The 16,051-nt window shown below is 42.7% G+C and overlaps 1 pseudogene; it reads left to right on the plus strand.

The window, feature by feature from the left end:
- The first annotated feature begins 2,332 nt into the window (after nt 1-2,332).
- LOC148009719 (uncharacterized) overlaps nt 2,333-16,051 on the plus strand; it is a 58,813-nt pseudogene continuing 45,094 nt past the window's right edge.

The following is a 16,051-nucleotide window of genomic DNA, read 5'->3' on the forward strand; positions in this document are numbered from 1 at the left end:
GAGACAGAGCCTTCCCTAGGCCGCGAGGTGTCAAAGTCATAGAAATTCCCTGGACTAGTCCTGTCTTATTGCTGTAAGAGGCCAGAAACTCATCACATAACGACGGATCCTCTGGAAGCAATGGAAAAGAAGTAGCCACAAAAGCAGCGAGTCCCGCCTTCGTGAGAGGCTCAAAAGTAAGTAGGGAAGAGTAATCCCTACTAACTAATGGGACGTACTGGATAGGGGGAGGAGCGTGAGAAGGCGCCATTCAGATGGTTACACACACACCACAAACACAGACAATCAAGGAGAATGCCTGCAAAGTAACAGACAAAAAAACCAAGGATAAGAGAACAACCAAAACAATAAAACGTGACTCGACCAACTAACCCCAAGCAAACCACAACCTAGAAAAAATTCGACATGACCTTGAGACAAATGCGACCGAAAGCTTCATGCGATGCATCAGACAAACACCCAGAACCCCGTAGCAGGCAAGAAGAGAAAAAACTACATACCGTACCCTTAACTGTAACAAAGAAGCTAAACCAAAACATCACCACATCCGACACATATCAAGACTACATCGTGGATAAACCAGTGTTTGACCATGGAAATAACTCCAATGGCTGCGTATACCCATCCCACGAAACGGTTCGTTAAAAAAAAGGGGATTAAGTGCAGTGAGGGGAAAATTAATTTAATGAAGGGTTGATTTTAAGAAATTATTAAGAAATGGGTGAATTTTTATTAAGTGATAAACCTTAGCAAGAAAACGGCAATTCCTTCTTAAAAAATTTAATTACCAATTATTAGGTTAAAGCGGTGCTTTAATTCGAATCCCGGACTTCGATACCCAGACTGGGTCTCTAAATGCAAGTTCATTGATTACAAATTAAGGTGATGTGGAGCGCTTTTTTGCCAGCGCGTGCTCTTGTGACGGCTGGTTTATTTTAATTAAAAATTATTAAAGTGCCTCTTTAGCGCACTTAGTGCATGCTAAGTGAACGGCGGGTTTATTTTAATTAAACAAATTGTGTGTTGAGCGCGAATGCGCGTGGAAACCGTGGGTGAATAAATAGTTCATTTTAACAATTAATTTGTGATTAAGGGAGAAATGAAAATAAATAAAGCGCATAAAATAAATACCTGGAAGGGGTGTGTATGTAATGCAGAAATGCGCACGGAAGAGTCTCCCAAAAGAAGTGAATCTAGTAAAGGAAAAGTAAAGATCATTGACGAAACAACAAAGACAACTCCTTAGTGGATGTGTTAAATTTGTTTTTATTGGTTTTTTAAGTTTTGTAATTTGTGATTATTTATGGTTGGTTTTTGTTGCGGAGGTTGCTTTGTGGTTTGGTTTTGTTTTGTGTTTTTGGTTGGTTTGGTTTGTTGTTGTTTTTTTTTTTTGAATGGTAATAAGAATAATAATGAAATCAAGATATATAACACATGAATATGTGATGACGGGAAAAAATGAAAATGTAGCCATGGAGGAAATATCCACAATTTAGGGTATGAAAATAAGATGGGGATTTGTATGGTTAATTGTTGTTTGTTGGTTTTTTTCTTTTTTTTAAAATAGGGGTTCCATGTATGAAAATATTTTAAAGTGAAAAATGAATTTTAAAATGAAAAATGAATGGAAAAGGGTCAAGAGGGGTGAGGGGAATTTTGTAGAATTTTGTAGAATTTTTTTTAGAATTTTTCACTAATTGTAAATGAGTTTTTGACATTTGTTGGTAATTTGTGGGATAAATTAGGAAATATTGAATTTTCAGAAATTTTGGGGGTGAAAATTTCCAGCTAACAAATTTCCAAAATTTGGCAAAAAGCGGAGGGAATTGTTAGAAATTTTTCTAAATTTTTATGAGGTGGAAATTAATTTATAAATTAAGTAAATCAGTTAAATCAAGAAAATCAACTTAGTCTGGTAAGTAAGGTCAAATTAAGTCAGCTAAGTCCTGTTAGTCTATGTAAGTCATGTAAGTCTGACTAAGTCGAGTCAGGTTAGTCAAAAGGAACTAGGTTAGTCTAGGTGAAGTCAGATAAGTCAGTTAGGGGGACTAAGTCAGTGGAGACTAACCTAAAGGGGGTTAGTTAACCTAAGTTGGGTTAGGGTTAGGGTTAGGGTTAGGGTTAGGGGGAACTAACCTAACTAGGGTTAATGTAACCAACTGAAGGTTAAAGTAACTAATAGAAGGTTAGTGGAACTAATGTAAGGTTAGGTTAGTTAACTAATATAAGGTTAGTTAACTAACCTCTAATTGCAGTTAGGGAGGAGGAGGAGGGGGAAGAGGAGGAGGGTAGCGGGGGCGGCGTCAGGCGGTGCTCGACGGCGATCCGGCGAATGCGGCGGCGTCGGGCGGACGTTCGAGGACAACGGCGGCACGTTGGCGACAGGCGATGGCAGGGAGGACATCAGCGTCGACTGCGGCCGTTCGGCGGCCTCGGCGGCGACGGGCTGGCGAAGGCAGGGATGCGGCGGCATCGACTGCGGGCGTTCGGCGGCGTCGGCGGCGACGGCGGGCGGGCTGGCGGAGGCGACAGCGACGGCGACCTCCTGGCGACGGGCTGGCGGAGGCGACGACAGGGAGGACGGCAGGCGGCAGGAAGGACGGCAGCGCGTTCACGCGCGGGACGGGGCGCGTAAAAACTCATAAAAATAAAGAAAAATTAATAACACCCAATCCGGACGTCAAAACGAAATAGCATAAAAACAAAAAGTGGGTAGGACGACAGGAGGAAAACAAAGAAAATATGCGACGGAGGTTTCGGGAGGGGTAAAGGGCAGTCACGTGCAAAAAACACAAAAAACGAACAAAAAAACGCAAGTAAAAATTAATATCGGAAGATCCGTGCATCGGAACGAGGTGCAGGAAAAAGAAAAACTGTGCAGAAAGACGTGCCTGACAATCCTATCCCATCAAAACATAGTTCCAACTGAGATAAGATGCGTTCACGTGTGAAAAATCCAAAAATAAACCCGAAAATGGGATCGAAAATTAATATCGGACGAACTGTTCGCCAGAATGACACGCAGTAAGAAGGAAACATGTCCGCAAGAAGGAGTGGCACAGGGTTATCAAGTTAAACCGCAGTTCCGGTGGAAGTAGGAGGGGTTCACATGCAGAAAACTCCAAAAATACGCCCGAAAACACATTTAAAAATTAATAATAATAAATCCAGAAGTCGAAAGAGGGTGGAGGAAAAAGGAAAAATGTGGGGAAAGGAACAGGGGACACGACTGTCAAATCAAATTGGAATTCCGATACAAACAGGGCAGGTTCACATGGAAAAATGTTAAAAAGACGCACGAAAAAGTCGTAAAAAACCGAAAAATTAATATTGGACAAACCTGTATCGGAATGACTCGGAGTAAAAAGGGAAAATTTCAGGGGAAAAGTGATTGTCAGGGCTATGATGTCAGATCACGGGTCTGAAGCAAGCAAAGTGCGTTCACATGGAAAACCAGCTAATTTGCGCAAAATGCTTCAAAAATTAATAACGCGAGAACCGTGCACTGGAACAGGGGTAGGTAAAGAGAAAAAATGGTCAGTTCAGAGGGAGGAACAGGGCTATGAGATTGGATTTGGACTTCGGTGAACGTAGGATGCAGTCACATGGCCGGACCTTAAAAGCAAGGAATGAAGGAAAAGTGCAAGGGAACAGCCCCAAGGGTGGGGGAAACATAAAGGGGTGGGTGGGAAGGAATCCCATTAGGGTAAAAGCAAGTCATGGCATACATGCATGAGCAGGTTAAGGCATATGCAGAAGGGTATGCAATGTAGATGCGCAGGGACGCGTCCCCACACTTAAGACCTTAACGGATAGGGTTAACCGAGCAACAGGGACCTAGGACTATGCCACAGACCATCCACTAATGTCCCTACACTTAAAACATGAACGTCACTGAGAAACAGAAGTTGTAGGGTTAGAAAAACTTGGTCCATTTTGTCAAGAATCAAGGTTGAGTGTCGATGGCACGTCCTGTGTTGTTGTCGGCTGCTAGAGGTACCAAGGCATATTCTCGGCATACATCCATCATAGAAGGGACCACGCGGCAGCACCCAGGAAGGTAGCTGATTGAAGGAATCGCAGGAAATTCGTTGTCGATGATGAGGAATGTTGCACTCAACTCACAGTCACTCAAATGGAATGAAATAACAGTCACTCGCCCCATGACTAATATCACTCGAGGAATAAGGATTAAAACCCATATCTCGTACCCGGTTGAGAAATTGACAGGGAAATGGGGCAAAGGAAGTATGCCACGGCGCACAGGTGATGGTGCATTAGTGCGTCCAATCCGTTTGGCATAAGTGCAAGGAGGAAGGCAAGGGAGCCTTATAGTGCAATGTACAGAACAAGGTAACGTGTCCTGTGATGAAAATAGAGACCCATCCCGTGGGTGCATAAGGAAACGAGAACATACCTGACTCCAAGTGTCGTAACGTCTCTCAATCTCACCTCTCGGTAATTGATTGAAGAAACTCCAGTCACACTCATCCCACCCTCTGTCTCACGCTCGGTTGATAGATACAGGAGGACAACCTTTTCTTGAAACCCGTTGATGTAATCCTCACGGTCACTTGTGCAAAGATTGTATGCCTTGTGCGCATTTGATGGTGCAACTGTGCATCCCGCCCTGTGCCGGCATACGGTGCAAGAAGGAAGGCCAGGGAGCCTTATGGTGCACTGCACAGAAACAAATTGTGCTTTGTGCATTGAGAGGTCCATCCCGTGCGTGCAACACTTCATTCACACTTCTCACCTCTCATTTGATTTGAAGGGAAAAGACTGGTCACTCGCCCCACCCTCTATCTCACTCTCTGTTGATAGTTATAGAGGGCAACCATACTCACTTCCCCATCCGGTTAGGATGAAAGCTCACGTCACTTGATTGTTTGTCGATGAAGATCGCGTCGTCAGTTGTTGAAGAGGCGTACCCAGGGAGGTAGCCATCAAATCGAACGTTGTGTTAGATAGGACATGTCATCTGCGAGAGGATAGGTAGACACTCTGCAGAAAGACCCAGGACACAGCGTACCAAGGGAGGTAGCTTCAAAATTGGATCCTAGGGATATCAATTAATGAATCCACTTTCTGGACTGCTGGGTGTTGCCACCTTGTCCACAGCCAGCTTCTCGCCCAAGGGTGTTTACCACCTTTTCTTGGAACGAGGCCTGCTATGACATGGAATTTCTTCATTTTCTCTCATAACAGTTTTGTTTTTCTTTTTTTTTTCTTGTTTTCCCTTTTTTTTTCTTGTTTTCCCCTATTTCCGAGGATGTTTCCACATTTTCTCGAAGAATAGGTCGGCATGACAGGGACCTAAGTCATTTTCTCCCATGACCGATATGTTTTCTTTTTTTTTCTTTTTCTTTCTTTCTTTCTTTTTTTTTTTCCTTTTGTTTTTCTCTTCGAATTGAGCAAGGAAATGGTAGAAAGCCCATTTGTCAGAACCAACCTCGCCACTGTCGCTGGTGGAAAATAGAGGATAAGAGATCAAGGTTGGAAGGTAGGGTTGAGGGGACAGAGGGTTGCGTCCACCTCATCAGGAGTGGCTGAAGAACGGCTATCAGAAGTAGCATCATAAGAAGTAGAGTGCCGCGCCAACGAGGGAAAAGATCAAGTGACCCTGATTGTCAAGATCCCCAAGGAGGGAAGTACTTCTTCAGGCGATATCCATTGATCAGGAAGGGATCATCAGAGGCATCAATGGTCTGCACTTGGACAGAGCCATTAGGGTTGACGGCAAGTACCTTATATGGGTCCATCCACCGCTGTTGGAGCTTGCCAGGAAACTTGCCAAAGCGTGAATCATAGGCTAGGACCAAATCACCTTCTTTGAACTCCTTGTGCTTGATGAAGCTATCATGGTAAGCCTTGCGTCGAGCTTGCGTGGCTTCCATGCACTGTAGAGCCATCCTACGAATTTCGTCCAAACATTCCAAGTGCAGGAGACGGCGTTGCAGTGAATCATCATCCCCCAAACGCTCTTTGATAGCCACTCTCAAAGAGGGTAATTCCAGTTCAACAGGAAAAACAGCTTCTGTACCATACACCATCTGAAAGGGTGTCTGTCCTATTGATGCTTTATGGGAGGTTCTATATGCCCAGAGGGCCTCTGTAAGTCCATCATCCCAATCACGACGATGTGCGGCAATCGTTCTTGTCAGAATCGAGCAGAGGATGCGATTGGTGACTTCGACTTGGCCGTTGGCTCTGGGGTAATAAGGAGTGGACTTGCGATGGCGGATCTTATACAACTCTGTCAACTCTTCCATGACTTTGTTAAGGAAATGAGTGCCTCTGTCACTTACCAGCTCTAAGGGACTGCCAAAATGGGTGATGATATTCTCGTACATGAACAGGGCCACGCTATTCCCATCGTCTCACTTTAGGGCTTTAGCTTCACACCACTTTGTAACATAATCCGTACATACGAGGATGTATCGGTTCTATTTCCTTCTAGTAGGAGGATCGATCGGGCCTACGAAATCGATGCCCCACTTCTCAAACGGCTTTAGGGGAAGGATAGGTTGCAGTGGCATGGCACTTGTCTTCGTGGGTTTTCCCATTCTCTGACACGCATCACATCTTTTATAGTAATCATAGGCATCCTTGTGGATGGTAGGCCACCAATATCCTGCTAGCAAAGCCTTCCTGGCTGTGGCTTCTCCTGCAAAGTGGCCTCCACACGGCTCGTCATGGCAAGCCTTCAGAATAATCCCAATCTCATCTCCTGCAACACATCTTCGGAGCACTTCATCTTTGCCTTTCTTGTACAGTGCGCCACCTAGCAGGGTGTAGGGGACTGATTCTATCATAAGCTTCTTTCTTTCCCGACTAGAAATACCAGGAGGATACTGTTGGGTTGCCAGTAGATTGGCAATGTCTGCATACCAGGGAGTTATAGTTTCTACCAAGAATAGGGAAGCATCAGGGAGGTCTGGGTCATCTTGCTCCTCGTCTGCAGTTTGTGGGATACGCGACAGATGATCAGCCAGAACATGGGAACGACCAGGCTTAGTAATCACCTCAAAGTCGAACTCTTGAAATAGAAGGAGCCATCTCATCATTCGGCCTTTCACATCTGCTTTGTTCATCAGGAAGGACAGGGCCTCATGATCCACATAAAATTAAAAGTGGGTAGATAGGAGGTAATGGCGAAACTTTTCCAAGGAAAACACCATTGCCAAGCACTCCAGCTCTGTCACTGTATAGTTCCGTTCCCTATTAGTGACTTTTCGGCTTGTATAATAGATCGGTTGATCCAGCTTAGAGGAGCCCTTCTGGCAAAGGACAGCACCTAAGCCTTCAATTGATGCATCAGTGTGTACATGGAACTCCTTCGTCCAATCAGGAGGTTGCAGAATGGGTGCCTCAATCAGACACTGCTTCAAAGTGTGGAAGGCTTTGTCACATTCTTCCGTCCAAGTAAACTCTGCATCTGCATCTTTCCTCAGAAGCTTGTGCAAGGAGGTTGCCTTTGTTGCAAAATGAGCTATGAACCCTATGTAGTAACCCACATGGCCTAAGAATCCCCTCAACTGTTTGAGGTTGGTAGGTGCTGTCAGAGCAGCGATCTTTTCAATCTTTGTAGGGTCTGTTGATATCCCTTGTGCAGAGACAATGTGGCCCAATAGAACTTCGGAAGAGATCCCAAAGATGCATTTGTCGGGGTTGAGGGAAATCCCATACTCCCGGCATCGGTCAAAGCATTGTTCCAGGTGTCCCCAGTGTTCACAGATCAAACTATAGACACAGAAGTCATCCAAATATACCTCAATAAAGTCGTGCAGATGATTTTGGAATGCAGCCATCATGACTTGCTGGAAAGTAGCAGGGGCATTGCAAAGCCCAAACGGCATTACTCGGTAAGCGTAGGTCCCCCATTCTGTGGTGAAGGTTGTTTTGGACTGGTCTTCTTCTGCGATTTGGACTTGGTTGCATCCGCTGAATCCATCCAAAAGGGAATAAAGCTCATGTCCTGCCACTGTGTCCAACAGCTGGTCTGTGAAAGGGATAGGAAAGTGATCCTTCTTCGTCTTGGAATTCAACTTGCGAAAATCCACACAGATTCGCAATTTGCCATTTTTCTTGGGTACAACCACGATGGGTGAAACCCATTCACTATTTGCCACTGGATAGATAAACTCGGCTTCTAGAAGCTTCAGCAGCTCTGCTTTCACCAATGTGGAATAATTCGGGTTCATTCGCCTCTGTCCTTGCCGTACGGGCTTGGCTTCAGGTTCCAAGTCAATATGATGTTGACATATTGTGGGATCAATCCCCTTTAGGTCTTTATAGGACCATGCAAACACGTCCAAATTTTCTTTCAACAAGTTGTACAAGGTTGACAACTCCTCTTCTGGGAGGCTGCTACCCACCTTCAAGTGACGTTCAGTGCCTTCTGCATCCACAAAAGTTAACTACCTTTCACCTTCTACTTCACGAATGAAGGTCCCACGGACTGCTTCTGGGTATAGATCCGACTCCTTCAAAGGAGTGGTATCCTCTTCTGATGTCCCACTAGAACCAACTTCTTCTTTTGGTGGAGACTTAGGTTGCTCCTTAAGATGTTGGAATGGGATTAGAGCCGTTTCGGGTTTGGTTTCAAAATTAATTACCTCTTGGCTTGAAGACTCCTCTTCTGAAGATGACACATCCAAGAACGTCACATAACAGGGACCCTCTGATTTCTGTTGGGTTTGTGGGACTGGTGCTTGTTGGCACGGTGCATCATCATCATCTTTCTTTGGCAAGGATGGGTGAGGGCGGCATGAGCCATTGCTAAAAGATGGCTTGTTCTTCTTCAACCATCTCTTATAAAGATTTTGCATATGAGAAGATCCATTTACCAGACCAAATGGTACCATCGCCATTCTGTCCCATAGCATGAGCTCTCCTGCTTCTGATGCTTCTGAAACTTCTTCTCCAAATGTATCCTTTGCAGGTGGGATAGGTTCTTCTGGCTCACTTTCATAACCTTCTTCGTCCATATCATCTCCATCGTCTTCTGTCTCTGTCTCTGCTTCTGTCTCTATCTCTGCTTCTGTCTCTGTCTCTGTCTCTGCTTCTGTCTGTAAGAGAAGAACAGGTTCTTTGTTTCATCTTCTGCCTCTGTCTCTAGCTCTGCTATGGCCATATAACAGGGAGAGCAGTACATCTATGCTTCTATCTCACTGTTAGAAGTGATTTCGGAAATCGTTCCTAGTTCAGGCAGGAAGTATTTACCCATTGATAATGGTTTTGCATCTTTTGGGATTTGGCTTACAATATCCACTGTTAAGGAACGTGCCACTGTTTTCTTGGGAAGGATTTGTTTGACAGCATCTTCGTCTGCTGATGTTCCATCTGTAGTCTCATTAGGAGAGTCAGAAGATAATTCCAAAGAGGTGGATCCATGTCCTTTTTGAGCACCATAGAGCTTCAGCACCACTTTGTTGGGTCCTCGTCCCAAGGTCAAGGTTCCTTTGAACCAATCCGTCCTTGCTCGGGCTTCAAAAAGCCATGGTCTACCCAGTAACAGAGGGTAGGATGTACCATAAGAGTTTGGCTTCACCACCAGATAGGTTAGCCAATAATCTTTTCCAGCCACTGTAGTCTTCACATATGGGAGAATGCCCAAAGGCTTGATTCTACTCTGATCCGCCAGTCTGATGAGCCATTGGGTGGGTTGCACACCTTGTAGGCCTAGATCCTTCATTGTCATATCCGTCATAATGTTCATTGATGAACCACCATCAATCAGTGCATTTGCAATAAAGCAGCCTTCTATCCACTGTCAAGCTCTGTTCTGTTCTGTTCTTCTGGTGGAAGATTGAACTTCACTGTTCTGGTAGGAGGGTTATTTTCTTTCGGATAGGTGGTTCCTTCTGCTTTGCTTGAGTGATGGCAGCAACTTCCAATTCCACTAAATTGGAGGTAGGCTCTTGGGCCTTGGCCGGACTATCAGTAGCACTGTTTTTCACTGGGGCTGGGCTTGGACAGTCTTTTGCAGTGCGGCCTTCTCCTTTGCATCGACTGCATAAGGGCTTGTAATCCACTGACCTTCTGGGATTTGGACAATTTGGTGAGATGTGTCCCTTTTTTCCACATCTATAACACTCCACTTCTGATCTCTTACCACCGCCAGACTGTCTTCCTTTGTAACTTTGAGAGGGAAATCTTCTAGGTCCGAAATTAGGACCAAAATCTCTAGGCTTGGGTCCAATATCCTGTGTTGTCATTTTGGATTCTAGCAAGTTAAATCTTGCGTCTTCTTCCTTCCTTCTCCTATCATGCATCTCCTTTAGAGAGCAAATGTCCTCTGTATGGTTCTTCCGCAAACAGTAGGAACAGAAGGCTCCAGGAATGGTCAGTTTTCGTGTACATTCAGTGGCTAAATGGCCTGCTTGATGACACTTACCACACCAAGTATTTGACCGCATCACATCTCTTCCTGCTCCTGCAATATTGGATATGCTAGCAGTATTCACTTTCAGCGTCTGTAGCTGCTCTGTAATCACATCCATCAACTCCTTTTTGATGTTTGCAACTGAGTTGGATAAGTAATCCTTCAAGCTTTCTCCTCCGGATGTACTGGCAGGAGGGTTTTGAGGAGTCTCTGTAATCACTGCATAAACGGGTTGGGCTGGTACAGAGGGGTCTCTGTTTTGGTTCTGATTCAGGGCTCCTATTCGAACTGTTGGCTGTTGGCTCTAGTTGGTAGGATTCCATTGTTGCTGCTGATTTGGCATGGAGGAAATTGGTTGGGACCATTGTTGTTGTGGTTGAACCACCATTTGAGGCATGGATGGTGGCCCCTGTGGATTTGGTATACTATACTGTGATACCGGGGGCATCTGTTGGTAGGGATAGGGAACAGTCCCTAGAATTGCATTTGGTGGATACATCATTCCTGGCATCAGAGGAGGTAGGACTCCTCTTCCTGTATTCATCGCTAATCTAGCTTCCACTTCATCGTATAGTCTTGCACCTTCTGTTGCAGCTTGCAGGGTGGCTGGTCTTTGCAGCTCCACAAACTTACGGACTTCTGGTTGTAATCCTCTGAGAAACACTCCCTTCTGAATGCCATCATCTAGATTATGGTTAGTCCATCTCTTCAGGATGGATTCCATTCGTGAGACATAAGCTTCCACTCTTTCTCCAGAAGACTGACTTAGGTTCATAAATTCCTCTCACATCCGCTCTTCAAAACCTTCACGCCTGAATTTAGTGAGGAAGGCCAACTTCAGGTCATCCCATGTGCCAAAAGTCCCTACTGCTTGTCTCTCATACCACTGAAATGCCGCGCCCTTGAAAGTGGCGGGGAATATTTCCACCAATGCTCACGGGTTCTGGCATTGCTAGCCACACACGCTACCATAAACTCTGCTACATGAAGATCGGGGTCTTCATTGTACTCTCCCTTAAAAACTGGCAATGGAACTACATTCGCTGGACTGTCATCAATATTTCCAGGACGGATCTGGCTTGGAAGTGGACCTCCAGCAGGAGGAGGAAGGGCTTGATGTGCCATTGGGACTTCTGTAAAGAGTTCCACAAGGGCGTCAAAGGCGGCTTCTGCTGCGAGCTCGTTCTCGGCCTTGATTTTTGCTTTCTCTCTTCTCACGTACCTCTGGACTCGTTCTAACGCTTGCCTCTTAATTGCGTCATTCATCAGAGGGTTGGCTCCACTATGTTGTTAGTGCTCCACCGAGGGTTAACAGAAGGCTTCAGTCTCTGGAGGACTCTCTTGCCAACATTTCTTCTACTTCTTTATTTTCAACGTCCCTGAATTCTGCTTTCATTCCACTGCACAAAGGAAGGTATTCTGTTCTGAAGGTGTCAAAATGCATACGTCTGAGCATTGTGGTGGTGCCATCATCATAGTAATGCCAACTTCTGATGGTTTCAACGGTGTATGTTGTGAAAAACACTCTGTCTACCAACTTCTAGTGGGTTGCTAATTGAACGAACAAAAGGTTATCAATGCACCAAGCATCCCATGTATCTTGCTGTTGAGCATCCACGAACAAATTCCAACTCTTTTCCTTCTTGTCTTTGTGAACCTCTACAGATCAAGAGTCCTGAAGCTTCTTCACAATCTCCCACTTGATGATGTCTGGAAACTTTTCAATGAATGCCAAATCTTCCATGGATGGTCATTCTCTCTGTTTCTGCTCTTCAGTTTGTTCCCAAACAGTTTGCCACCAAGATGCAAGTTTCTGTTGCTTCAACAGGAAGAGGAAACTATCCACTACATAGAGCATGCATCATGATGGTAATGTGTTTCCACCATTGTGGGATGAACTTCTTGTGGAAAGTGGCTCTGATTATGAGAAATTCCAACTCTTCAGTGGAAGAAGGAGCTTTACAAACATCCATTGAATTCTTCTCTTCTTGGCAATGCCATTTCCTTCATTTTCAGCCTCTTCTGGTGCTTGTTGATGGCAAGGTTCCCTGGCTGCGCACCAAAAACATGGAGCCCCAAGAGGAACACCAAGGAAAAGGTAATTCTCTTGCAAGAAAATCTATCTTGTAACATCAACAAGCTTGTTTATTATGTTTCATATGATCACAATGAAGAAAAGAACACCAGGCACAACAAATCTTCATACATCATCATGTAGATCTCCCACAGATTTGATAGAATCAACCATATTCTTCAATATCTTCACAAAACCCATCAATATAACAAAGAAAGCAAAGAAATACACCATCTTTGAATGAAAATACATCACATAGTATTCATCTTCAATATCTTCATAGTCTTCTCTCTCAATCTCTCATATACAATCACTCTGTTTCAGTAGAATTGGCTATCTCTGACTCTCTCTCTCTCTCTCTCTCCATCAATAATACATCATATCCTCACTACAATCTCTCAAAAATCACTCTCAATAATCCTTCTTAGGTTGTGGATACCCCTCCCAAGAGGTACGTCTGATATGAAGAGTCACCAGAGCCACTACAGTGTCCTTTCATAACTCACTACTGTCACTTCACTCTAGTCTTCACTTGAGTCTTCAGTAGCTACTTCTTTCACTTCTTTCAGCTCTTTTGCACTTGTATTCACCTCTTTCCAAGGCTAGAAAACTTTCCCAAGCTACACTCTCATCCATCAGAACACATACAGAACAGTTACAAAACAGTACCAGAACAGCTACAGTACAGAACAGAATAGAACAGAGACAGAAGCTCTACAGAAGACCTACAGAAGGTTACAGAAGGTCATCAAAACCACTTAACTCATACTCAAACCATTCCAAACTCTCACAAACCATTCAATAAGCTTTCACAATATCTCAATCTTCAGCAATCAATACTTCATCCCTCCTTACAGAAGATAATCAGAACAAAACAGACCAAAACAGAACAAAACAGAAGGTATACAGAACCAATCAAAACCTATCAGAACATCACAGAACCACCAATAAACATCATGAACTTCCAAAACACAATCAATATCATCCAAAACACTCTCAAACCACTTCCAAATCAATCAAGCATCTCATAAAATCAACCATTCAGCTCTCAAAAACAACAAAAATCAGCCAAAAAACAAGTCATTTCAACACTCAACAATCTTATTCTCATTTTACCTTTAATTCCCTATTACATAAAAGTAGGGAATCACATCCTTATAATTCCTTATGTAGGGATTTTCAAAGGAATGTGGGGAATGCTCTATATTCCCTATTATAAGATGTAGGGAACGTAGAGACTTTCAAAGAAATGTAGGGAATGCTCTATATTCCCTATTATAAGATGTAGGGAATGCAATTTCCTAGTTATAGATGGGGAATACGTACTTGTCTACATAGGAAATATTGGAGAATTTCCTATATTTCACCAAATTGCCTATGTGGGGAACGATTGAAAGTTCCTTGTGCATTGGTGTCAATAAGCAGTACCATTGCATCAAAGTCATCTCACTCATCATCATTGCGGATCGACAACGTGTTCTTCCAATACATGTTCAATACAATCAGGCACAATGCAAGAGCATGCTTAGTGACTATAGGATAGGGTGCATCCATATCAACTACACTAATGGACAAGCATACAGAGTTCTTGAATAAAAGGGATTTTAGACCATATTTGACTGTCAACCTCAACCACGCACAATAATTCCATATGGTGGTCACTGGTGATATTCTATATTCAACCGATTTATTTTCATTAGCATTGATTTGACTATCTAAGACCATAGCATATGTGTTGTATTTTTCGATTAAATAGTGTTGGATGTAGAGGATCAAGACATAGCACCTGCAGCACAGCCAACATTTTGCAAGGGACAGAAGGCTACATAAAAAAGGAAGCAGTCAGGATTTGCAGGACATGATGACATTAGTTGTGGCTGGACAGAATTTCTCAACCAAGTACAGTAATTGTCGCAGTGATTGGTACGCTTTGTCAATTTGTCTGCGAGTATATGTCAATTGTTTCTTACAGTGTCTTCATATGCAAGAACTTGGATAGCAGTATCACTGAGATAACTTGGATAGCAAAGATTGTAGAACGTCATGGGTATATTCTCTCAGTAAACTGAATCCCCATTCAATATTCGATGCTTGCACCCTTTGAATTAATGGTCTACATTTCAATGTTTATCTTGGAATTTGTTCAATTACCTATCTCTTATACCTTGGAAATGAAAACCCTTAATCTTACTACTATATTATATTAGTTATAGGTTCAGAAAGCCCCAAACTTCCAGAGGGTTTCCCGAACTTACCCCCTTTTCTAGACCTCCCTCCCCTTCCCCTCCCTTCTTTCTCACGTGTAATATCTCATTTTCTCTTCCCCCTCCCTTTTTTCATTAAAGCCTCCCCTCCCTCCCCCCTCACCTCCCTTTTTTAAATTAAAACCCCCTCCCTCTCTTTCACTTATAATCTCTCTCTTTCTTCCCTCCCCTCCCTTTTTTAATTAAATTCCTCCCCCCTCTCTCCCTCATGTGTAGGGCCTAGGTTCTCTCTCTCTGTCTCTCTCCTTATTTTAATTAAACAAAAAGTTTACATTTAAAAGTTAGAGAGAGAGAGAGAAAAAAAATATACAAGGAGCAAAAAAGAAAGAAGAGAAGAGGGAGGGAGCGAGGGAGAGAGAGGGGGAACATAGAGAAAGAGAATTATAGAGAGAAGAAATATACAATTTAAGAGAGAGAAAGAGAGAGAGAGAAAGAAAAAAGAAAAAGAAAGGGGAGAGAAACAGAGAGAGAGAGAGAGAAAATAAGAAGAAAAAGAGAAAGAATTTGAACACAATGAGAGAATTATAGAGAGAGGAAAGATAAAATTTAAAAGAAAGAAAGAGAATTATAGAGAGATGAAATATAAAATTAATTTTAATTAAACAAAAAGTTTACTTTTAAAATTTTAATATAAGAGACAATCAAAGAATTATAGAGAGAGAAAAGATAAAATTTAAAAGAAAAAAAGAGAATTATAGAGAGATGAAATATAGAATTAATTTTAATTAAACAAAAAGTTTACTTTTAAAATTTTAATATAAGAGATATATATATATATATATATACAAAGAAAAAAATAAAGAATAGAAGAGGGAGGGAGGGAGAGAGAGGGGGAACATAGAGAAAGAGAATTATAGAGAGAGGAAATATAAAATTTAAGAGAGAGAGAGAGGAAAAGAAAAAAGAAAAAGAGGAGAGGGGGGAGAGAGACAGGGAGAAGAAAATGAGAGAGAGAGAGAGAAAATAAGAAGAAGAAGAGAGAGAATTCGAACACAGTGAGAGAACTACAGAGAGAGAAAAGATAAAATTTAAAAGAAAGAAATAATTATAGAGAAATAAAATACAAAATTTAAGAGAGAGAGAGGAAAAGAAAAAAAGAAAAGAGAGGAGAGAAAGGGGGGAGAGAGATAGGGAGAAGAAAATGAGAGAGAGAAAATAAGAAGAGAAAGAATTTGAGTATAGAAAGAGGAAAGATGAAATTTAAAAGAATGAGAAAAAGAAAAAAATTAAAGAGAAAAAAAGAAAAAGAAAAAAGAGAAGCTTTGTTTTTAATTAAAATAGAGAGAGAGAGAGAGAGAGAGAAAGAGAGAGAGAATTATACAAAGA

Source organism: Lygodium microphyllum, chromosome 30 (assembly GCF_053477565.2).
Source record: "Lygodium microphyllum isolate KBCC chromosome 30, Lygodium_microphyllum_v1.1.10, whole genome shotgun sequence".
Lineage (NCBI taxonomy): Eukaryota > Viridiplantae > Streptophyta > Polypodiopsida > Schizaeales > Lygodiaceae > Lygodium > Lygodium microphyllum.